The 26489-nt window shown below is 34.9% G+C and overlaps 1 protein-coding gene across 2 annotated transcripts in view; it reads right to left on the bottom strand.

The window, feature by feature from the left end:
- 5-ht7 (5-hydroxytryptamine receptor 7) overlaps positions 1-26489 on the bottom strand; it is a 253367-nt gene that overhangs the window by 166494 nt on the left and 60384 nt on the right. For both annotated transcript variants that reach the window (XM_076783333.1, XM_076783322.1), the window contains exon 2: positions 20716-21342. The gene's annotated coding sequence lies outside the window, so the exon portion shown is untranslated. The remainder of the gene's footprint in view (positions 1-20715; positions 21343-26489) is intronic.

The raw sequence follows: 26489 nt of genomic DNA on the forward strand, positions 1-26489 counted from the left end.
TAATGAGAAATATATACGCACATATTCATAATAGCCTATATTAGCGGAATATTGAAGGTATTTATTAGAGTTACACACGTCACCGATTTAAAGATATTTCGCGTATCAGGATACGGTTTTCAAAGGAGTTTCTGCCTAAAAAGGATTTAATTCAGATAATTGATGCAACGTCGAACGCTCAAAGGTATTATAATATAATAACAAAATTCTGTTGGAGGTTGATAGAAATTTCATTCAAAGTGAGCTCGTGCAGTGGATTCCTGCAATGCTTCATAATCGGTCCAAGTATTAACGTTATAATTGGGAGTTAGAACAATGGGACATTATTAAATCGGCGATTGTGCATACCAAATTGAATAACAAATCAACCGTGGAACGCGAAATCTTCGGAGCAATAGCGTCAATTGATCGTGCAAAACAAGAGCCATTCAAAATGTGTCTACGATATCGATATTCCCAGTCCAAACAATAGTTTCGAAAAATGAAGCTTCCCGTTTTTTTTTTTTACACTGGAGAAAGAATACACTTCTGTCCAATATTTGAAACTTTTCATTGCTTTCGATTTATACCCACATAAGCTTCCTTTGTCCCTTTTTTTTATTGTGTCAGGGATTGAAACAGTTATGGAATTTTTTCAACGGGTTCCATTTGAACAGATTAAATAAAACTTTCTCGAAGAAATTCTCACATTATAAATAACAATACAAAAATATAAACAAAAACGTTGACCATCGATACTTGGAAAATTCAATTATTCATACTTAAAATTTTTGTATCTTTCGTTCGAAGTGAACATATTTATATGTTACTATATTGTGCAACAAGTTTTGTTTATTTTATGAACTATCCTTTAATATCTAAAATAATAGCTTCTATCGGTTTTAACTGTTACTACATCAATTATAAAACAATCATTCCAGAAGAACAGTTTTTTAAAAAGTACTGTTGGAAATAGGTGTTTGCAAAAATGCTAGAAAATAAACATTCTTTAAAACAAAAAACATAAGCTGTAACAGAATTAAAAAAAAAATTAATTCTTTCTTTCGATCAATGTCTTTAAATATTACAGATGTCAAAATAATACAAAAGTAAAGAAATTTCGTTCTAAAGTGGATTCTCTTTTAATAATCAAAGTAAATTTAAAACAATTTTCTAAGTATCATAATATCGTGATTGATAACAGATTATTTTGCAAGTTCTAGTATAACTGGGTTATCGTAGACCGATAAACCTAAAAATTTGTTCATCTGACAAACTTTAATTAATATTCCCCATGATAGAAGCACGTTGTTAAAGAAGGTATCGAAACGAGACGAGGATCGGTAGAATTTGAATACAGGCACGGTATAAATTGTAGCAACGAGTTCCAATTCTACTTAACCCAAAATTTCCACTGCATCGCGATTCAAGTGGGTTGCGTGTAAACCTAGTATTAGCATTAATATACGAGAGATCATTTGGCAATATATCAAATCTAATTTTCCTGCATATCAAACGCCAATGAATAACTACGTTTCCTTATTATGCAGTAAGCGAAGGTTGTCCATTTATTATCGTGTCCTTCTCTATCGTTAACGCCAAGCTTGCAAGAAACGAGGATTCGATGGACGATATTCCAAGAAAATGCAGTGTGCACGTATGCACGCGGTACTTGATAGAAATGAGATTTCGATAAACGATATCTTGGAATAACGAATATTTAATCTGACAATGGCTGCCAGAAGGTTAAGTAGAAACGATGATCCTTCGAAGGAAGCTGCACAGGAGTCTGCGACGTAAGTCTCTAAGTAGGTCAGAAGTTTTCAGCATATCTGCCGCGCGTTACGGAATTCTATCTTTCTAAATTCTCCATCCAATCGCTAGATCTATTTTATTTTAAGCGCTTCGTGTTTAAACATATCTAATAAAATATTGTTGCTACCCAGATTTTTAAATCCCTGAATGCGTATTAAGATTTCCTAGTTTTCTACAAATGGTGGTAACCTATATTTCGACATATATATATAAAACTTCACGTTAAAGTAAAATGTATTACCATCAATCGTTTAGATGACGTCATGGTACAGTGATAAATGTTGTCATAAATACAATACAACATCCTTGAAATGTTTCAAATAGATTTACGGCGCAAAGGCGAGAAAAAGAATTTTATGATACAAATTACCGTACATATTGCTCCTAAACATAACACGGAAAGGCTCTTTAAACGTTTAAGTATTTAACCAAAATTTTTAGTAAGTCAGAAAAAAATGTTTAGAAAGGAAAGAGTTAAGAAAAAGCGATAGTCAAATTTTCTGTACAGAGACATCGTTAGTTCACCGAGTTTACTGAGAAAAGCCTAAAAGGACATTGTCACGAAAAGCCTAATTTGCGAGGATGACTCGTAAAATTTGTCTGAGGGACGTTGTTTCGTGACGAACCGTAGTTCACTCGAAAGGTGACTGAAGTTGATTGACTTCCTGATGTCGGAGACCGTGTTTATGTATTCCGCGCGAGGGTGGGACGATCTCGTTGCAATTTTAAAGTTTCAGACTGTAGGATTCGTGTAAAGGAGGATCGATGGTTTCTCAGTCGTGTATATTTTCTCGTATATTAAGTATTAGCAATCAGTGGTTAGACCTGTCAGTGAGTAGTAATTGCTAAAAATATTTTGACTGGAATATTAGAATAAACACAATATTTTATGGAGAGATAGAACTTCGAATGTTACAATAAATTCTTGAGTAATAGGATTTATAAAATTTATAGTTTGCTAATGTCTGTTAATTAATCTTTACGAGATATCAAATAAACATTATCGACTACTAGACTTGAGTCTTTAAAATTCAGAATATTTAGAATAATAACGCAAGAAGATAATTAATAACAGATGTTCGCTAAGAAAGTCGAGCTTTCTCTAACGTTTTTGACATCACCGCTAGTTTTTTAAATATTCAACTGTTAGGCTTTACGAATCAACATATTCACTGTCGTTTAAATGGCTCGAAGCTAACCTAGATCCTAATACTAGCTAAATTGTTCAAGGATTATCAACCTCCGTCACATATATTAAGCATTACACCGAAAACGCATTATGTACTTGAGCTGCATATTGCAAAACTCATTTGAAATTCATTCCGAATACGAGCAAATATCAAACGAGCTTTTAGTCTGAATTACTGCGAACTAACAGACGCAAGAACGTCTTAAGCGCGCTTCTGCTGTTAGTTACTGGAACCTTGCATATATGACTAAACTTCTGGCGAACTTCTCGCGCGATTAATTACAAGTTAACGGGTACAAGAAAATTTCAAGCAATCTTTCGCCACGAAGCTCGGTTAAAAATCGTACAAGTTCTACTCGACCAAGTTAATAATTCTTGGAGAATTCAATATTCAAATCACGCGCCAAACTTAGGTTTAAAGCTAGGCTTAAGGCACTTTTTAGCAATTGGGGTGCGATCGTTACTTTACTTGCAACGCAACAACAAAGAAAAACTGTCGATTTTGATGACTGGTGGGAGAATCTAGTCGATTTCTAATCGTTGGTGGAATCAGGATAGAAATTTGAAGCGAGAAGTTACGAAAAAGAGATTTTGGGGTGGTTTAGCAGGGTTGCAAACATTCATTAACACGTTAACTGCCAGACCAAATCCCCTAAATTATTCACGAAAACGAAACTTTGATTTTAGACAATCGTAAACTGCATGACTTAAAATTTCTCTTAGTACTCATTTTTTCAGCCTCGTTAAAATTCAAGAGTTTCAAATTTATTTCCTTCAACATTTCAATTTGAGAATTGTTTCAGTTCCATTGTGAAAAGTTCTGTCATATATGGATGACGTGGCAGTCAAAGCTTCAAAATTTCGACTGCTACATCTTTCACGATGTATGAGACATATTAATGACGATGCTAGCAATAATATGTGAAGTTAACAAATTACAAGATGAATCCTGCTACTATATACGTAGCTCAGAATTATCGAATTGCAATCCAGGAGGTTCTCAACGCAATCGTTGACGTTACGCTACATTGCAGACATTAATTATACAACATCCTAACTGTTGGGTTCGATCGTTGCTCCATCAGTTGTGGTTCGATCTCATATTCATCTTCGATTTCAAGATTGCTTTCGTACCAGACCCTGTGAACGGCGATTAAAACCCCTATTTCTCAAGTACGGTCCACGGAACACCGGCATTTTAGGCAATATAAATTAATTTTCTACGTAAATTGTCTAATGAGAATCCAAATGTCGAAACGAAAATGTTTACTTCTATAACATACAGGGTGTTCGGCCACCCCTGGGAAAAATTTTAATGGGGTATTCTAGAGGCCAAAATAAGACGAAAATCAAGAATACTAATTTGTTGATGAAGGCTTCGTTAAAAAGTTATTAACGTTTAAAGTTCTGCCCGTTCTAAATTTTTTTCTCGAAAATGGTTAGGATTTCGGGAATATGTGTAATAACCAAAAATGATTGCAATCGACCCCTGCAGTTGAAAATAATTTTTTTAGAACGATTTGAAATTTTTTTTTTTCGCCGAGAAATTTAGGCACCTACCCCCTGTCAATTTTTCTTAAAAATTCGTTTTTCATTTTTAATAAATTTGTTTGACGTTCTACAGAAAAGTTGTCTAATACTTTTTTGTAGGTACCCATAAGTTCTACTTCAGAAAAAAGTTTCATTGAAATATATTCACAATTGTAGGAGTTATGACTGTTTGAAAATTGGACCATTTTTATGGGGTTTTTCTCATTTTGCGGGGTCAAGGATCAACTTTTCGAATATTTTTGCAATTTGTACATATTCTCCATGAAAGTACGCGTAGTTTGCTTTTTTGAACATTAAAATCGTCCAATTCGTTCAGAAGTTATGACGTTTTAAAGATACGCGCGAAATTTTGGAGTGACATTTCTGGCCTGAAATTACATTTTCGGTAAAGAATTTTTTTCTCGAAAATGGTTAGGATTTTGAGGATATGACTATTCACCAAAAATGATTGTAATCGACTCCCGCAACTAAGAATAATTTTTTCTGAACGATTTGAAAGTTTTTTTTTCACCGAAAAATTTGTCCACCTACTGAATTTTTTTCTCAAAAATGGTTAGGATTTTGGGGGTATGTCTATTCACAAAAAATGATTATAATTGACCCCCGCAACCGGAAATAATTTTTCCAGAACGATCTGAAGAAATTTTTTTCGTCAAAAAATTTCAGGGAAACATGTCAATGATGGTCAGAAATTACATTTTCGGCAAGGAATTTTTTTCTCGAACGTGCATAGGATTTCGGTGGTATCTCTATTGACCAAAAATGATTGTAATTGATCCCTGCAACCAAAAATAATTTTTTCAGAATGATTTGAAATTTTTTAATTTAATTTTTTAATAACTCTTTAATGAAGCCTCAATTAAGAAATTGATATTCTTGATTTTCGTCTTATTTTGGCTTCCAGAATCTTCCATTAAAATTTTTCTCAAGAATGACCGAACACCCTGTAAATTGGACTGTCCCAAATCAATTTGGTGGTCATCGATCATCGATTTTAGCCTCTTTCGTTTGGATCCCCATCAGGAATATATCATTGTAACGTAACAAAGAAAACGAGAAACATTTCACGTCTTCGATAAGACTGTTAAACCCAACGAATGAATTTTGCTTATACTCGGTCTTTTTAAAAATGAGTTGATCTCCTATCTCGATGGGCTCCAATTAATAAAAAGCACATCGTTCGAAAAAACTTGTCGCGCGTCGAGCATGCTTTTTCAGATTACCACGTTGAAGAAATACTCGACCAGACCAGCGGAATATGATCGTAATAATTCCGTCGGGACACGTGGAAAGCTGTTCGGGCGATTTGCGAAAGGTGCGAATGAAAGAGCTACCAAACCCGTCTCGGTTATTCCGTTCCTTTATTTCCAACGCTCGGCAGATTACTTCGGCGATATTCGGGCCGATCGATGGAAATGCACGCGAAAGGTACATTACGTGCCACCGTTGAAATAAGAGGAACTCGTGTTACAGCGACACGCTAAGCAGTTCTGACTAACGTTGAACCTTTCCCGGTATACGTACGCCTGTGCTAAGCTCGAGAAAGTTCGGTTACCGTGAGCGTCTCCGGATGGGATTAGACGGTGAGATTGCTGTTTATAACTTACTTTTAAAAGGGCTAACCGGATGGGCACGTGCACGCGGAAACCTTCGAAGATAGCGCGGGATATCTCGCGGAAATGTTTTTTTTTCCACGAATTTTTTACGTTACAACTTTCCATAAAGAGAAATGTCAACGTATACTGCCTCGTTGAATTCGTATTGAAACGAGCTATAAAATCACGAAGAAAATATAGCATTTCATTTAAAACAACACACTTGACCTTGAGATCTCCCTCATTACTGTAGATATTAAAAAAATAATTCTGCCGCATTATGTCCCCCTTCGTGCCTAATTACATTTGTGGAAATATTTTTTTGATATTTTCAGTCCCTCCTGAGGTATTCCAAAGAGAACAGTTAAAAAAGACACCCTGAATATGGTGTTTCGAAACTTCAGGAATTTCTATTATTAAGGAAAATTGCAGAGATATGCACGTGCTGTAATGAAACATTAGAATTTTTTAATTTGACTATCACGTCACCCATGTATGATTTTTCACTACAAAACTAGAAAAATTAATTCCCAAATTGAGATGTCGAGGGAAATAAATTTGGATAGGATCTATTTTAGCAAGGCTACGAAAATAAGTACTGAAACAAATTTTAGGTTATGCAGTTTACCATGGTTCAAAATAAAAATTTTAGACTTGTAAAAAATTATATGGTTTTGATCTGACAAAAAATCATTGATGGCCTAACGAATGGGGGAATCGATATCCAATGTTTCTCGATGTTTAGACGGCAGCAGACTGTTTCTTCAATTAAAAAAAAATTTTTTCAATGGGAACATTTAGAAAGACAAAAAGTGGTTGATTTAAGGAAACAACAATTAGACAGAACAGGAAAATTGCAGATCCATGAAAGTTGATATTCATGGTACAAGATTGCAAATTGAATGAACTATTCCCTGTCGTTTAGCATCATTCAATTTTTACGGATGACGTGCCATTAAGAAACCATTAGTATTTAAAAAGGAAAGGAAACGCCCAACTCTGGTTTGCTCGAGATTATTTCCACTGGACCGTACCTGATTGGGCAAAAATAGTTTTCGTCGATGAAACTAAGTTTCAATTGTTCCAATCAAGCGGAATACGATGGGTTTGTCGTGTAAAAGGAAAAAGGTCTAATATCCGTAACCAATTCTCCATTGTAAAACATGGTGGACATAGTGTAATGGTCTAATGGAATTGTTTTTCTGGACTCGATATTAACTTGTTTCAGATATATGGAATTATGAACAAGTTTGAATATGTAAACATCTTAGAGAAGTAAATGTTAACATATGTGTTATAAAAAGTGATAAATAATTGGACGTTTCAACAATACAACGATTTAAAACATATTTCCCACTTTGTTAAAAATTAATGCAAATAAAAATTTCTGTAACGAAATGACTATACTAAAGTGAAAGTCAAAAAATTAAAAAATTAAAACAAATTATTTGAAATACTGCAAGAGAAGCGATAGAGTACTGGTTCCAAAAAAATTCAAAAAATTTTGGAATCTAGCAATCGTCTTTGAATTTAAGGAATTCTTTCGTCACATTTAATTTCGCTTTTAATGTTAAAAATATATGTTTGTTGTAACGGTTTATTAATTTATCAAAATCCTAACGTTATGAATCACCAAATTCATTTTCATATCGGCTGTAAAGCAGTATGAAAAAAGCACGTTGCAATTTAAATGTTTCAAGTATCTAATGTTTGAAATTAAATTTGCCTGTTGGAGAGAGCTTTTGAAAACGGTAAATATTTCCTTTTACATTTTTCTCTAAAGTCAATACACAGAAAGCAATTTACTACGGAATATACACATTGTTTGTTACAATTAAAATGACATTTAATAAATCGTATTTTTGGCGATTCATTTTATCTAATACGATCGTAAAATCTGCAACTGGACAACGGGACCTTAACTCAACGAAAGCATTAATTATTTTGCTTTTCTTCATTTTTTCGTATAATCCATACATTTTCATCAGAGCGCTGTCGTAAAATATCGCTTTACACTGAGCGCACGAGGAATGACTAATGGCTGTTCGTGCTTATTCATTTTCGTGTTCCGTGTAACCGCAACGGTTGTCGTGTGTTAAACGTTTCATAGAAGGAAACCATATTTTTTAATTTGCCGAAAGTCATATTTGCACATTACGGGGAAAGGAAATACGCGAGTCGATAGACGAGATGTTCGAAATTGAAATCCGCTACTTCCATTCATCGCCAGACTTCGCGTTTCAACGCGTCCGATTTCGTATTAGACAGTAAATATTACGTATTTAAGTGCTACTAACTCGAATAGAAGTTTACTAGTCATTTTTATTTGCCATTCGCTATCGATATCCAAAACAAATTATTTCCCAGTCTAAGATTTTAATACGATAACAAACTTGGTAACAATAATTACTTCTGAAGATGGAACACTGTGTGCAATATTACAAAATTTTCATATTCATATGTTAATTCGAAACATGATTAAACATTTAAAAAATGTCCTTCCAACTTACGATTCAAGAGAATGTAATAATATTAAATGCAAAAATCTGAGATATCGTAAGAGTAAAAGGTAATGATCGAAGCTCGTGATCGATTGGATAAGCAAAGATTAGTATACGATTAGCTTTTGCCACGTCATGAGAGAAGCTTAAACTACTACGAATATTCGATTCATGCTTGTCATTAATATAACATGATATATATAACAAGTTGATACAAGCAATAAAAATACCTTTTTAATTATGTTTTAACCCCTGATGGAGTAATAAATATTTGGTAAATTTATTTCTAATTGGGTAAGTAAAACTGTCATCCAGAAATAGAAACGAGCAGAATTCATATTTAGATGAAAACATTGATTAACAAAGAAAAACTAAATTACTGTTTATTTGTCATTCGTTGAACGAAAATTCGAATTTGAATTACAGATTGGAATTATATTTCGTCAGCAACGAAATGCTTAACCGAGTAACGATTTAATTAATTCATGAATAAATTGTAATACGGTGTTTTCATTTGTAATTTGTCCATCTCCACCTAGACATGGACGACGTGGCTGTCAAAGTATCGAAATATTTTTATCATCATTTTATTCGCCCTCGCGTACTTTGACAGAAATAAAAACCAGTGTCTCTCGTGACATGATAAAATATGTCTTCCGTTTTTGGTTGTCAAGGTTCACCCACGTTTCAGTGACACGACGATCCACGGGTTAACCGATTTTCTCAAAAGAAACCAAAAATTATGGACGAAACGTGGACGTGTCTTTTATTATTTACGATTGTTTCACATTTTCTGGAAAGTCTAATAAAATTTTCAACAAATAAACACTATTTCATTAAAGTAAATATAAAGAGGAAGAGGTCTCGCGTGGAGTGTTGAAACGCTCAGGAGTTCACACAGCCTATAACATCCTTGATTCGAAGATCACGAACGACTATTCCCTGGAGCACTCTAACCAGGGGATTATTGGACTCGAAATAACTATCTCTCTCTTCATTATCCGAGTCATAAAAGAAGGAGTTTGGGAGTCCCTCTCGACTCTAGCGTGCAACGACTGTAAGGAAGTTTGCTTGAAAGTACATCTGGGTCTTTCTTACTTGAAGTCTATGAAAAAGCTTCCCAAGGGGCACGACCCTTAGTGTAACATTACATACATTATTTGTTATTAAAGAGTGTTAAAGCTCCAACAAAACGATTTATAGCATTGGACAATTTTAAATAGCAGTTATTTACTTGTTAAGTGTGAGAAAATATTTAACTACGGTACCATTATTTAAATCGCGGATATTTAACAAAGAGTAACGATAACAATTGCTCCAAGGTTGGCATGTTCATTTTACATAGAACGGAGGTAAATTTCAATAACCACCGTCCATACATTTATTCCTGAAAGGATTAAAACAATTTCTTTCCGGCAAATCCATAAATATGTATTGGTAAAAATTCATAAATTATTTTCCATTGAAACAACTTTATTGTAATTGTTTGTTTTAATTTCGTTGGAATTTAATGCATCTGATACATTAAATCATATACTATTGTATTATTAAATTATTAAATAATTTAACGTGGTAACTATTTTTAAGAATATTTTTGGAGAGTTAATAAGGTGTGAGTTAAAGCATTGTATTTCACGTATCACTGGTCTCCAAGGGGGATACCTTGTTCAATTTTAAGAATAACTCTGTCCGTTATCACAGGTAATTTGGACATAAAAAAAACATTTACTGAGTAAAGAATTTTTTCCTTGAAAATACGTAGGATTTCGGGGATATGACTATTCACCAAAAATGACTGTAATTGACTCCTGCAATCGAAAATAATTTTTTCAGAACGATTTGAAATATTTTAATTTTGTCGAAAAATTTGTCCACCTATTCGAATTTTTTTCTCGAAAGTGCGTAGGAATTCGGGGGTATGTCTATTCACCAAAAATGATTGTAATTGACCCCCGCAACCGAAAATAATTTTTTCAGAATTAATTAAAAATTTTTTTTTCGTCGAAAAATTTAGGCACCTACTCCTTGTCGATTTTACTTAAAAATTACTTTTTCATTTTTAATAAATTTGTTTGGCGCTGTACGAAAATGTTGTCTACTACTTTTTTGTAGGTACCCATGAGCTCTACTTTAGAAAAAAGTTTCATAGAAATATATTCACAATTGTAGGAGTTATGGCTGTTTGAAAATTGGACCATTTTTATGGGGTTTTTCTCATTTTGCGGAGTCAAGAACCAACTTTTCGAATATTTTTGCGATTTGTACATATTCTCCACCAAAATACGCGTAGTTTGCTTTTTTAAACATTAAAATCGTCCAATCCGTTCAGAAGTTATGGCGTTTTAAAGATACGCATGAAAATTCGGACAGACATTTCTGGCCAGAAATTATATTTTCGCTAAGGAATTTTTTTCTCGAAAATGCGTAAGTTTTCGGGGATATGTGTAATGACCAAAAATGATTGTAATTGACCCCCGCAACCGAAAATAATTTTTTCAGAATTAATTAAAAATTTTTTTTTCGTCGAAAAATTTAGGCACCTACTCCTTGTCGATTTTTCTTAAAAATTCCTTTTTCATTTTTAGTAATTTTGTTTGACGCCCTACAGAAAAGTTGTTTAATACTTTTTTGTAGGTACTTATGAGCTCTACTTCAGAGAAAAGTTTCATTGAAATATATTCACAATTGTAGGAGTTATGGCTGTTTGAAAATTGGACCATTTTTATGGGGTTTTTCTCATTTTGCGGAGTCAAGAACCAACTTTTCGAATATTTTTGCGATTTGTACATATTCTCCACCAAAATACGCGTAGTTTGCTTTTTTAAACATTAAAATCGTCCAATCCGTTCAGAAGTTATGGCGTTTTAAAGATACGCATGAAAATTCGGGCAGACATTTCTGGCCAGAAATTATATTTTCGCTAAGGAATTTTTTTCTCGAAACTGAGTAGGACTTCGGGGGTATGTCTATTCACCAAAAATGATTGTAATTGACCCGTGCAACTGAAAATAATTTTTTCAGAACGATTTGGAATTTTCTAATTTTGTCGAAAAATTTCACACGTTCTCGAATTTTTTTCCCAAAAGTGGGTAGGATTTCGAGGGTATGTCTAATGACCAAAAATAATTGTAATTGACACCCGCAACCGGAAATAATTTTTCTAGAACGATTTGAAATTTCTCTTTCTCGCCGAAAAATTTCAGGGAAACATGTCAATATATGGTCAGACATTACATTTACGATAAGGAATTTTTTTCTCAAAAGTGGGTAGGATTTCGGGTGTATGTCTATTCACCAAAAATGTTTCTAATCAACCTTCGTAACCAAAAATAATTTTTCCAGAATGATTTGAAATTTTTTAATTTAATTTTTTTAAAACTTTTTAACGAAGCCTCAATCAAGAAATTGATATTCATGATTTTCGTCTTATTTTGAGGTCTAGAATCTCTCTTTAAAATGTTTCCCAGGCGTGGCCGAACACCCTGTATATCATAGAATAACTGTTCTACTTTACGAGAAAACGCTTCCCGCCGTACGTGGCACGGTAGTTGCTCATTACCGTTTCCCCCGATGACCACCCGGTAGAAGTGAAACACTACGTGCTCGGCTAGCATCGTACGATTCCAAAGGCACGGAGCCGCGATCTGATAAATAGCCTGACACGGAGTTAGATTGAACAGTGTTTACGGAACCGGTCGCCGGCGAATTGTGCGGCTGAAATCCACGAGTGGCGTTCCTCGCCGATGATGAAACGCGGATATGCGAGTTCCGCGATGTTACCCCAGGTCTCGGCAGCCATAAAGAACGGTTTATGAGCTACCGAAATGAACCGGCGAACATCAACTAGCCGCCGTTTCACGGTCTTCGTTTCTCCACGGCCACGATTTCGCGCGAACGTGAGCACACTCCGAAACGGAAAGGTAATTTTTGAAAACGTTTCCACCGACGCCTCTGGCACGTACGGTACGCTCGATACACCAGGGAAGCGATCTCGTGTCTGGCTTCAGAGAGCACTTAGCTCTTAATGTATCTGCGGCTGGTGGGCGTGCTGTTTGGAGAATTGAGCCGGCAACGGGTTTTAGTTATGTAGCTTCGCGATATGTTATATATGGTAAACAAACTTGAGAGGCTTTTAAGGGACTGCGCGAAGGTTCTCGGGTAAATTGGTTGTTAGATGCTTAGCACTGAAACTGCGGAAACGGGATCAGCTTTCAGCAACCTGATCCCTTGTAGATCTTTGATTACTAACCCGCGATTACCAATTCTTGTCGAATAGCTATTTACTTAACGATTGTACCTTCGCTTTTGTATCGTTTCACTTGCATGCACCGTCGAAATATCTCAGGAATCAGATTCTATTTTATTCTGTGAGCCACTGCACAATATATGGATTTTAAAATTTTATAGAGTAATTATTTGCTTTAAAAAATTTCATGAGCAATAACAGTTTCTTTGTATAATTTTTACTTAACGATTATACCTTCGCTTTTGTATCGTTTCACATGCATGCACTGTCGAAATATCTCAGAAAACAGATTCTATTTTATTCTGTAAGCCACTGTACAATATATGGGTCACAAAATTGTATAAATAGAGTAATTACTTGCATTAAAAAATTTTATAAGCAATAATATTTTCTTTGTATAATTTTTATTTTTCTGTTACTCGCATAATTACTTCTTTTTGTCATAAAGAGTTTTTCCTGTTGATAAATGAATAATAATAACTATGTGCACAGAGTCGCTTAAACTTTTCATTTAAATTATTTCCGTCGCTATTAAAAGTGAAAAGGATTGACTGTATCAATGTCTCGATTGGTAGAAGCACGAGAGAAAATTGAAAAATTTATAGTGATTAATGTAGTTTAATTTTGATGGATAACATGGATGCAATTGTTTACTCTCGAATAGTCGATTCAGTCATTATACAAGGGAAGCAAGATTCGAAAAAGTATTTGAACATTTCTGAGACTGTATTGCAATTTATTATAATACTGAAATACACTTCAGCTAGCACACAAAACGAGTGGTTGCATGAAAGAAATATTGATGTTTACGGTCGATTCGTGTTTTCATATATTAATGGCAATGCATGGGTATAGGTTTCTACACTTTACGATGATAGAGAGTAATATCAAAGTTGTTCTGCCTTCATAAATGATACGAAAGTAGCTTAGATGAATATCACAGAAACATATTTACATTCCCTGAACGATTTGCTCTCCTACCGGATTTTTGACATTATAATAAGCATAGGTACACATACCACATACTAAAATATAATAAATTGCAATTGTACGAGTATTTTCAGTCACTTTTTAGAGACTGTGTACTCGTGTGAAATACACGTTTTGTTTAAAACTTTGTCAAACATAAACACTGTTTCATTTTGTGTAAAATCACCATAAATATACGTATTATAATTAGAAACAGGATGACTTTATTTATTACATTCATATGTACGACTTATCCACGAGTGAACAGTAGTTCGTATTATAGTTTTATAAAACAAATAAAGGGAATAGAGTTATTGAATTTTGCATGTTAATGAGAATTCAGGTAAACTATATACGACGATTTTTGTGGATAAAAATTTTGGCAGGTATAATAATCACCATTAAAAAAATACACCATCCTCGTTAAAGCAAAAGTAGGACTGACCATTAATTACAAAAATATTGTTAATATACTTTTATTTTTGTGGCTTTAATCGTTCAATTTTGTTTAATTATTAATACACTAATAGACACTATTTTTGCTTGTTTGGATAATAAAGAATCAGTCATAAAGAGAATCTGTACCTCTTTCACAAGTACTCGACTACGTATTCCTATATCAAATTTTATACTCCATTTTGCTGAAGTTAAATAGACAAAAGAAAGTTCTTGTCATGCGACATTATTCAACATTTATTTAAAATGTTGAAACAGGATTTTGGGTAATTAAATTATTAGATAGATATCTATTAAAAGATACAATTTACGTCTAAAAAGCGTGGTGGATCTATAATTTTGTCCACCAGTATACAGGGTATTCGGCTACCCATTTTTTTTTAAATGTTTTAATAACTTTTTAACGAAGCCTCAATCGAGAAATTGATATTCTTTATTTTCGTCTTATTTTGGCCTCTAGAATCTCCCATTAAACATTTTCCCAGGGGTGGCCGGACACCCTGTATAACGAGTGGGGATTTCTCCAAATGAATGCACGTATATTTTAAAATTATATCGAAAGAGCAAAAATACAGTACTATTTATTTACGATAACACATTATCCTACGCGTGCTCCCGTTTCGCAAATGGAATCGTTACGATTGCATTCGCATGGTCCGTTCAAGGTGTCGTATGAAGTTTATGCGAGGAAAGCCGTGGCGGCGGCCAGCAATTCCAACGAAGCTCGAACTTAAGGGTAGTAAAGCGCTAATTAACGTTGCCGAGTCACGGAAGGCTCGATCGTGACCACGAATCGCACACGTGCACACAACCAACGGCTTCGTCATTTTCTTTGTCGTGCCCCCGCGATAGCGGTCCTATCATACCGAAAGCAAACTTCGATCTGGTCGCCACTAAATTCTCGGAATCGCTATACAACCCTTCGTTGTTTCGGCCGCGGGCAAATTTACCCTCGTATCTGCTCGAGCTCACTACGTGCAACTTGATTTTTTTGCAACGCTAATAGGAAACGTTCGAAATTTTTACGGTACGCGAGTTCTTCGAATTCGAAAGATAAAAATCTCGACGTAATTCTGGAAATTTAACGAGTTCGGTTGTGAAATTCAAATTCCATCAGTCGATTGTCGTGTAAATAAAAATTTAAATTCTTCCCGTACTGTATTTAACTTACAAATCAATCTTTCACTATTTGACTTTAAATTCGATCGTTGAATCAATATTCAGATTACAGAGCAACAGAGTTTGTTTTAACACTTCGTTATTCAACAGATGACATGTATTGATTGCGTTTATAGTTTTGTGTGTAGTTCCAAAGCAGTAGCGTACTAACAGTATACACGACATTTTCTATCGTTTTTCGTAAACGTGTTTAATTTTTGAACATTTATATGAAAGTCTCCTTAGATGACAACTGTCCTTGCTATTGAAAGATCTACATATCTATTCAAAGCCATTTATTATAGAATAGAGTGACGAAGAATATGTTATGCGAATATGTGAATAGGTCTGAAACAAAACTATGTGCAAAATGGGTATGATCGTTTAAAAGAGCTACGTGTGAATTAATTTATGTGAAATATTTCAGATTGTTTAAAACGACAAAATGTACAAAATAATTTCAAGGAAGTCTCTGACAAAATCAAGTAAAAATCTTATAAAATTCTCCCACTAATAAGTAAACATTATTTACTAAGCATTGCAAGTAATATAATATAAGACAAAATGTTTTGAAAATACAAGTAACATGTTTGTATAATTTTCTTGAATTAAAATGTGAAATTGGGGCATTTATTTAACGAGAAATGTAAAACAAATATATTTTTACAGTTGTCAAACTTTGATGATAAATAGATTAATATAGAGATATCTACGTTATCCAAATGTTGTTCTGTTAAAGTTTCTACTTGGATTTTTAGGGCCTTTTATTTTGAGAAACACTGAAAGGATCTTTTCCAAGGGTGAAAAACCAAGGAAATTAAATGAGCAAGAACAGACGTTATTTTCACAATCTTTTACATTCAATAAAAATGTTCTTTACGTACAACATAAGGTCACTTCTACGAATGCAATCGGTTATTTAATTTGTTTTAAAAACCTTGGGGCAATTCGATAATGCTCCAACAAGGGATTACCTCTGAACGATTTTAACTAAATACATTTCGGAGGAATTTGTCGATATTCATCGTCGTCCATCTCAGGCTCGATTTTACTTCGATCGAAATTCCCTTAATCCGCCTTTTTCCGTTAAACGTAATTCAAGAATAACGTTTTGACTACGGTATAGTCGACGGAATTTGCGGGATTGCGTTCCACAAGTTTTCGTACCTGTTCCACCGTTCGAGCGAGATTGGAGCCCTATAATTTCCGTACTAAGTCGGTCAGTCGCGATTCAACTGATATTTACATAGAATATATCTTGTTCGCTAAATTACGTGTTCACTGGGTTATCGAACGTATGATTTAAATGCTCTATTTACTCGCGCGGTTTTAGTTATAATATCTTTTTGACGGAGAATTTTTGTTCCAGTAAATTTCGAAGGATTTCGAAAGTTTTGCTAAAAACTCTAAGAAATTTAATTAATGTCCGTGCGTGTTTTATTAGTAAAATACGTCGCAGAGGAACTTGCGTGCTCGATCAATCGATTCGACGCGCCTCGTCGCTGAAATTTTACCTTTGTGGATGCAACTTGGCTGCGACATTGGTCGTGAGACTTTGCGGTCGCGCTTGAACTCGCAAAATGACAGCGTTCAAGTGTTACGCAGGGCTTTGACAGCGCTTGTTCTGGTCGTGAAGTTCCTTGCTCGTTCAAACTGTTAAAACTGGAGACCGAACAGGTACTGCAAACATCGACTGTACTCAGTATGCCTGATTTGAAGTGACTTTATCAGAACATTCTATGGATGCAGATGAGAAAAAGTGTTATATAAACGCTTTAGTGGCACGTTTACTATTCGATCAAAACGGTACAATATTCTGCAAGATTAAAATTTCGATTTTAGTAAAGTACATAACCTGCAATTTGTTTCAGCTAGGTATTCAATGCGTTTATATATTCCTCCTGGAACAGTAATTGGAAATGCAAATAGAAAGAAGTTTATTTCTCGCAATTTTCCTTGCATAAAGCGACCAAAATGTGTAAGAACTCACAAAGTAGATCCTATCGAGCCACTGAACATTTTTCTTCGTCATTCCATTCCGTCTACGATGAAAAAGAAGCTACAAGCGGTACCAGTTACGTGACTCGACCTCGATGGAACGTATTTCGCGTAAACACGTCTCGACGAACCATCGACACACAAATTCCCAGCTGCTGAGGACAGCAATGGCCACGGAGTTTATGATGCGGGCGTAAAATTTCCACTTAAAACTCGGAAAAATTCAGTCTGTGTATACTGCCTGACACCGATCAATGTATCGTGAACTTACGAGGATCTCAGATTTTCCAGATACAAGAAGAGGATACGATTGAAACGAGTGCTTCACGAACGAAATCGAACTCAAAATGTATAGCATAGCGAATGGAAGCAGATTCTAGGACTCTAGTCGCTTATAATTAACCGATTTTATAAAAGAATAACTTTGAGAATTAAAATTCGTAAAATAGAGAATTAACTTCGTTTTTGTTCCAAATTGTACGTAGACTGATAACTGAAATTTGGAAAAATATATATTTTTTGTAAACTAGTTGGTAGCTGGGAATGAGAAATAAATTTCATACGGCAACGTTTATATGAAAATGCTTCTGGAATAATAAACAAAAATCACCGTAATGATATTTCAAGCCAGATTTATATATCGATAAAGTTCTTTAATGTATTTAATAGGATTATCGAGGCATTTGATATTTAGTAATGTACAAGTAGCGCTCAATTAATGAAAAATATAAAAATCAATAGGTGTAGAGCGTTTGAAATTATTAGCTAGAAACAAATTAATTGTTTAGCATAATATCGACGGATCACAAATAGCAAAAAATGTTCTTGAACAATAATGTTAATTTAGTTAGGAAATTTTATCACATCAGGTATTTTGTACATTGTAAAACTCGGTGGATACGAAATTTAAAATTATCAACCTATTAAAAAAATAATATCGATGAATATTTTAATGGGAGATTAAACAAATTTTACAGCGACGGTGTAATGGCTTTTACGAAAAAAAGGGAATGAATTGTCGAACGAGAAATGAATTACGATTTCTCAGTAAATTCAATGGTAAGTAACGTTGCTTTATGTTCTATTAAAATATTAGGCAGGAATTTATGGGATGATTATTACAAGAAAATTAACCTTGAGACGACCACCCGGGGTCTATTAGGGACTCCACCTCGTCATTTCGTTAATAACTTACAGACCTAATTTAATTAATACTTGCTATGCTAGGTAATCCTCGCTTTTAATACCTTTAATCCTACGTCGTGGTTATAAGTTTCTGAGATAGTTTTAATTGCTTAACAATTAAATAATTGAGATATGGTTATCATTATTATTACATATTTATGAACCAGGAAAAAACCCTTCAGTACAGTAGATGTAATATGTAAGGAATAACAAAATTTTATTTATTACATCGTCAAGACAAATAAGATACTATTGTTCTTGTAAATAATTTCATCTGTGTAATATCATTTTTTCTGATAATTACTTTTCACAAATCATCTATCTAATAAACACATTAGTATTAACACTAAACCAAATACGACAGGTCAAATGACAGTTTTTAATATTTCGTTAACTTTACGACTTTTCTTATAGTATATTTACAATGAATTTTCTTAATACTCATAGTCGAATAATGCGTATTAAAAATACTAAAACTTTAAACGCGTGCAGTTCCAGAACTACTAGTGTTTTATCCATTATTGAGCCGCTATTAGAAGCGGCGAAGCTTCTTCTTTGAAATGGTTTTTGGTTTTTGTCGATCGGACTTTCCGTTTTCGAGATATCGTAATTTATGTAAAAGGTGATTTTTAAAATTTCACTCTCCGCCTTAGGAAAGGCTATCAACGCGCATTAAAAATACTGAAAGTTTAGACGCGTGCAGTTCCGAAACTATTACTGTTTTATTAATTATTGAGGCATTGTTAGAAGCGGCAAAGCCTCCCCTTTAAAATGGTTTTTGGTTTTTGTCGATCGGACTTTTCGTTTTCGAGATATCGTAATTTATGTAAAAGGTAATTTTTAAAATTCCGCTCTCCGCCTTAGGAAAGGCTATTAACGCGCATTAAAAATACTGAAAGTTTAGACGCGTGCAGTTCCGAAACTATTACTGTTTTATTAATTATTGAGGCATTGTTAGAAGCGGCAAAGCCTCTCCTTTAAAATGGTTTTTGGTTTTTGTCGATCGGACATTCCGTTTTCGAGATATCGTAATTTATGTAAAGGAGTAATTTTTCTAATTTGACTATCTCTGTCTTCGTCTGACGCGTCGCGTCGGACCTCTCTTTTTCGTACGTGACTCGCGACCGGGTCACGTAGTAGATTCCGGCGTAGTATTTCCAAGAATTTACTACGCACTGTTTACTATTTTCACGCGCGCGTGTTCATTGATACCAATGAAACGTAAACAAACGCTTCGAAGCCTCGTATTTCCGGAACTAGCCACCGCATCGACTTGAAACTAAAATCGCTATATCTCTGGAACTAATAAAGCTATCGACTCGTACGAACGCTCATTTTAAAGGGCATTTCATCCTCTATCTAATGAACATAACGACTATGATTACTTATCCTGTCTTCTATGTTTATTTTCATATTTACTTTGACACTATGCACTCAAAGAAGTTTCAACAATTCCTATTGGTTATACGATTGATGTGCGATAAAGCTGCATTATAAAATGTTTGTTTAATTGAAAATATCGACTTGAATGAACACTTTATCCACTATCCGATAAGCAAAACGACTACTATAATTTATGCTGTCTTCTATGTTTATTTTGGAAATAATCAAGGCAAGGGGTCCGTTAAAAATCACATCATCCATCGACTCGAGAAAGCAAAATTATGAATTTTTAAAACATAAATAAGGTACGTATTACGTTTCCTGTGGTAAATAGTTTTATCCTCGAGTCTTTGCAATATTATTTTTTCCGATGAATAATTTTCGCTAATCCGTCATCTACCTAATAAACACATTAGTATTAATATTTGTCGAGAAGACTCTCGTTAGGCGACTCGTTCGTCGTGATTCATTATACACCCCATTACGTACTTTACGTAGTAGAAAATTGCGTGGTCGTCTAAGGGTAAAGATAAGTGAGACTCGTATTTCAACTAAGAAGTATAAGATTTCAGCACTGCGTACCCGGGACGCTCAAACGAACGACGCCTCCGGTAGTTGGCAGTCAGTATTGCACGATGACGTACATTACGCGTCCTTGGTACATAATGTATTAACTTCCAACAAGCTTACCAGTAATTCGTCACGGTCGATTGACATTTTCGGCGTGTGTCCCGCGGCGTTATTAAATCCCCTCGGCTGCGAAGATCTCTCATCTAATCGATCGTGCCTCCTCGTTTCTGCCTCATGATAAGGGCCAATCGCGCGGAACGTTCCTTCGGTTCGTCGATTCGCTCGAATTTACATAACCGCGCGTCGTTTTACATGATAATACCGGCCCCGGTCAATTTCCACGAGTATCGTGAGCGCTGCCCGTCCCTTACCGAACCCCAGTGAAAATATTCCAAACAACAATTTAACAGAAAAATGTCGGTCCAATGACAGGATATCGACGATCTATCGCCCCACGTCCACGGCAAATCACGTTTCCAGTTTACCTCGCGGTGTCGGTGCAACTCACGACCAACGTCGCGCCGATTTACCAATAACCCCGACGAATTCGCGACTCCCCTGACGTCGAGACTACGTCGTCGTTACGATTTATAGCCGATCGCGTCTCCGAGAAACGTCGCGCCGTTGTTTGTAGCTCGTCACGAGGCATTAAAAGAACTTTCGCGTGGCACTTAATTCAGGCAAATATTTCCTCCGGTTGCGTCAGATACCCTCCTCCCACGGCGAACGATAATGCATCGGGGATGCCTGAAAGCACAAAGAATAATATTGTTTTAGAAGAAGGACCGTAATGCGATGGCGTCGCGAACGTGGACTATGGATTAAAACGACTTAACGTCGATCGAAAATCTGTGAGCTTTCGTTCTGTTTTAAATATTTTAATTCTATTTTGAGAATTTGAACCTTACGTTGCCGATATGTAAAGTGATATTAATGTTGTAGCGGGTCGCTGTTGTTGGAACAAGTGAGAGAGATAGTGGAAGGAAAAAAAAGGAAAGAAGAGAATTTCTTTTGGTGATGTTTCTATTTGTCTGACAGCCCCTTCTGTTCCATTTGTTTTTAGATTTAATTGCATCTGTTTGGAAATCATTTATAATCTTTGTGAGTTAAATACGTTTGTAATATTCAATATAAATTTCATGTGACAGGGTGATAAACTGTAGGTGGTCCCCAACAGCTTAAAAACATTTAAATATATTATTAAGTAGATTAGGAAAGCTTCGTTTAAAAAACGTTTAGATTGCAATGTATTTTATTTTTCTTAATAATTTGCAACCTTAATCCTCGTCAATTTAAGAATGTCGAGTGGCACGAATTTATGGGATCATCTAATACGATTTCAAATTAGATCTTTGAAAAACAATCATCAGATCTAAAATATGAAATTCGATCCAAAGTAAATTGTTATTTTTTCCTGAAATAGAACTAGAAATAGACATTTTTTCCTATATAGAACCTTACAAAATAATTGTAAATTTATACCTTTACGACTCGATCCAAATAGAATAATAAATTACGTAAAAATTGTTCAAACAACAAGGAAAAGACAGAACGTCTGGACTATTGTTTGCTAAAGAAACGAAAGTTGTCGTCTTTTACCCTTCCTCTTGTCTCTTGACTTTCGCGTTCGCCTTTCATACTGTCTCGCTGGGTCAATTCAGATGGATCACTACCCTTATAGCTTCTCAGACGAAATTTCTTGTTTTTCGTCCTTTCTGCACAAAAGTAGACGACGGAGCTCACCAAAGTCGAATGCTCTTTACGAATTCTTCAAACTTCCAAACATTCTTGGACGTTTCGTCGTGTCTGTTGGTTTGGCTATATAAATCGGTGGCCAAACTCCAACATAGACGCTACTTCAGTATTCACTGATCGTCTCAAGGAAAACTAATAAAAGTTTTGGACAAAGTGGCTGGCATGAAATCCAGTATATTCTTCGACATTTTTCAGAACTCTAAAGAACCGCGTTTCTAGAATTCTACGCTCGAATAATTGTTTCACGACGGCGCAAGTTCATTTTCGATAAAAAATTTATTCAAATTGAATATTTTCGGCCTGGAAAAATTAATTTTTTCTTAAATATTATGGACGGTGATCTTCCACTTTCTTTACAATTTTTACTTGCCTTTTCACAGAAATTTTTTTAGAATTTTACGCTCGAATAATTGTTTCACAACGGCGCAAATTCATTTTCGATAAAAAATTTATTCAAATTGAATATTTTCGGCCTGGAAAAATTAATTTTTTCTTAAATATTATGGACGGTGATCTTCCACTTTCTTTACAATTTTTACTTGCCTTTTCACAGAAATTTTTTTAGAATTTTACGCTCGAATAATTGTTTCACAACGGCGCAAATTCATTTTCGATAAAAAATTTATTCAAATTGAATATTTTCGGCCTGGAAAAGTTTATTTTTTCTTAAATATTATGGACGGTGACCTTTCACTTCCTTTACAATTTTTACTTGCCTTTTCACAGAAATTTTTTTAGAATTTTACGCTTGTATAATTGTTTCATGACGGCGCAAGTTCATTTTCGATAGAAAATTTATTCATATTGAATATTTTCAGCCAGTTTTATGTTCGTGGAAAAATTAATTTTTTCTTAAATATTGTGGACGGTGGCTTTCCACTTTCCTTACAATTTTTTTCTGTTTTTTGATAACTTGCCTTTTCACAGGAACTTCGGTGGTTGAGCACTTTATTGCTCGTCTCCGATGTCTGGCGCATGACCAGAGTACTCATTTTTATGCCGTGCACTATTTGAAAGCAGATCTTTCCGAAAGAACAAAAGAAACGAAAAGAAAAAATATTGAGAGTTAGTCTTCCAGAAGAATCTGACTTTCTTAACGCGAAAAGACGCAATGGAGGAAAATACATCGTCTACAAGAGACAAATCAACTTTAAGAAAAATAAAATTTAAAAAATTCTGAATCATTTGAAGACATTTTTGGTGAAGAAATTGTGTCGAAATTAACCCTCGAATGTTCGATTATTTATTACTAAATTTGTCACGCAGTAAACGATGTGTCAATTTTGTAAGCCATTGAATACAAATTCCAAACGAAAGTCGATGTTCTTCTTAAACAAACTATTCTTTAAAACAACGTTGCTAGCTTTCCTTGTTTCTCACGATATATCCCGCCAGTCCGTAAAGTTCAAACCTACTGTTCAGTTCCAGAATATCGTGGAAAGAAACGACTACAGCACGAAGTAAAACCTAACGAAGTTCGTTATTGGTGATTCCGTGCTCGCCGCTAGAAACGAAGAGTAACCTCCAAGAAAGGTGCTATCGCGTAACAGTTCTTATCTTTCGAGTCTTTAAAGCATCCTCGAGGTACGTTCGGTTCGCTGAAGCCTTTCGGAACCGTAAAAACACGCTTCAGATAACCCACAAACTGTAAAAATTTCCGACCACGTGATTCGACCGAATCGTAACCTTTTACTGGCAAAGTTCCGTCTTCTCTTCCGTGGATCGTGAAATGTCGACTACCGTAAGGTCGCCGGTGAAATTTGAAAACTCAATACCCTTGGAATATAATCAGCGGCCAATAATCTCATCCGACAGGCGTTTCACGATGGTCAGGAGTTCGCTTTGATACCGAGAGTACAAATTGAATTGCAGTCGCTCGTGATTCATAATTAAATCTTCGTTCAACGTGCCTCCCGGTGCTTCCTGTTTCCTTTTTTTTTTTTCACGTCACAATTATGCGCGTACGCGGTGAATTTCGAGCTTCGTTTCCTACCCGATATTCTCGCCGGTTTCAGACAATGCGTTTAATCTGACGGTAGGTAAAATTTCGCGCGTCCATCGGATTCGATTCGAATTCATCGTCAACGCGTCTCTCGCGCGATGAAACGACGAAAACAGAGTGCTTTCGGGCGGATTCGTTATCGTTGGCGGTCTGATTAATCGTTGCTGTGATTCGTGACGCTTTTCGACGCGATTCGCGTTGCCGGGATCTGCTGAAACGAAACGTTACTGCTGGATATACGAGTTTTGTTAAATTGACACTCGCGAACGAGGCGTTATCTCGGTTGGTTGCTTACTGCAAACTAGCTATTAACTTTCTTTCTCGCGTTTAAGTCGTTTCAAAAGTTAGCATTCGATGCAAAATTGTCGTATTTCGTTTCCAATCAATTGCGTCGTAAGTGATTTCGTTGCTGTCTTCTTGATCTTCATTTTCGAAGATTTTCTGACTTTACTAAGTCTCTCGAATTCTTATTAAAACGAAAAACTACAGAACGTCGACTCCTATATTGTCAGTGTCTTAAATATTCCAATGTATTTATACCATTTTTAAAAACAACGGTCCAATTCATAAGGAACAAGTTTTTTTCACTTAGTGAAGTGTATCACCATTATAGTGTATGAACACAAGTAACTGTATTTAATACAGTTAACTTAATGCTTTCAAGAAATATTTCTAAATCTGTATCTGTGCTGGTATATAAATTAATTCATTTGGATATTGTATACCTGTCTGTACATTTGTGTACATTAAATTCGAGAAGCACTGAACAGATTTAGATAAAATTTCCACTGCTGGATAGCTAATTTTTTCTACTTCACCATTTCAGGCGAGAAAGAACTGAATTATTACATACTGAATTGAAACACTGACTTCAATTTATAATTTTCAGTCGAGAACGTATTTAAACATGTTAAGAGACGCGTTGCAGCACTGCGTTCCCAACTGCGAGGAAACTTAATTAAACAAATGAAACTCGATCGTTCGACTGTACGCGGCGATGCATTATTCACAGAATTATCGCCAACAACAAAGCGTTGTGTGTTACGTAATCGTGCGTGGCAAAAACGGGACAAAGATTCGAAAGCGTAATTGGTATTTTATCAAGAACGATATTTCATCGAATAACGCATGTTCGAATTATCGTAAATTACGCGATCATTAGTGCTTGAAACGAACCGACAAAGTGATCATCGTTTAAATTTGCAAGCACGAACAATTTTCTAGAAACGTCGCGCGAATCGAAGTGTAATTGGATGGAAGATTATTATCATAAATGTTCGGAGTACAATTTGAACGAGAAAGTAATTCCTTGGCGCGCAGAAGCGACAAATTTTCACAATTTTCGCAATTTTAATTTGCAGCTTTTACTGAACTTTTTATTAAACGAGCGAAGGAAAATTCCGTGAGTAAATGGACCGATTCTGGTAAAATTAACACTGTATTTACTCTGTTCTGCTCTCAGCGAATGTATAAAAAAATGATGTGAGAAGTAAAAGTTTTAATTAATTGAAGATTTTACAGAATCGTTACACGAATTCGATATAACTATCATATACTCGCTTTCTATTAATAATATTAACGATTACAAATAATGTTCAGCCTTGGAATAACTGAATGTTTACTCCATGCGTTTCATGTCAAATGCAAGGTGTAATAAATATTCCGTAGTAATTGCATCGTTTCTACGGAAATATTACTATAAATGGTTTTCGTACGATAAAAAGACACCATCTGCGGATGCACCACTTAAAATAATTGAAGAACCTTCTGCAGCAGCATTTTCCAATCTACTTTTAGTCACGGAACATTCGAAATTCTACTTCACATTCTTTTATAGCTATTTCGTTTTTCAAATGGAAAACATACAATTAATCAAATGAATTTTATATATATACAGGGTGTTCGACCACCTCTGGGAAAAATTTTAATGGGAAATTCTAGAGGCCAAAATGACACGAAAATTAAAAATATCAATTTCTTGACTGAGGCTTTGTGAAAAAGTTACTAAAAAATTAAATTAAAAAATTTCAAATCATTCTGGAAAAATTATTTTTAGTTGCGAGAGTCAATTACTATCACTTTTAGTTGATAGACATACCCCCGAAATCCTATGGGTTTTCGAGAAAAAATTCGAATA

This window comes from Colletes latitarsis, chromosome 1, assembly GCF_051014445.1.
Source record: "Colletes latitarsis isolate SP2378_abdomen chromosome 1, iyColLati1, whole genome shotgun sequence".
NCBI lineage: Eukaryota > Metazoa > Arthropoda > Insecta > Hymenoptera > Colletidae > Colletes > Colletes latitarsis.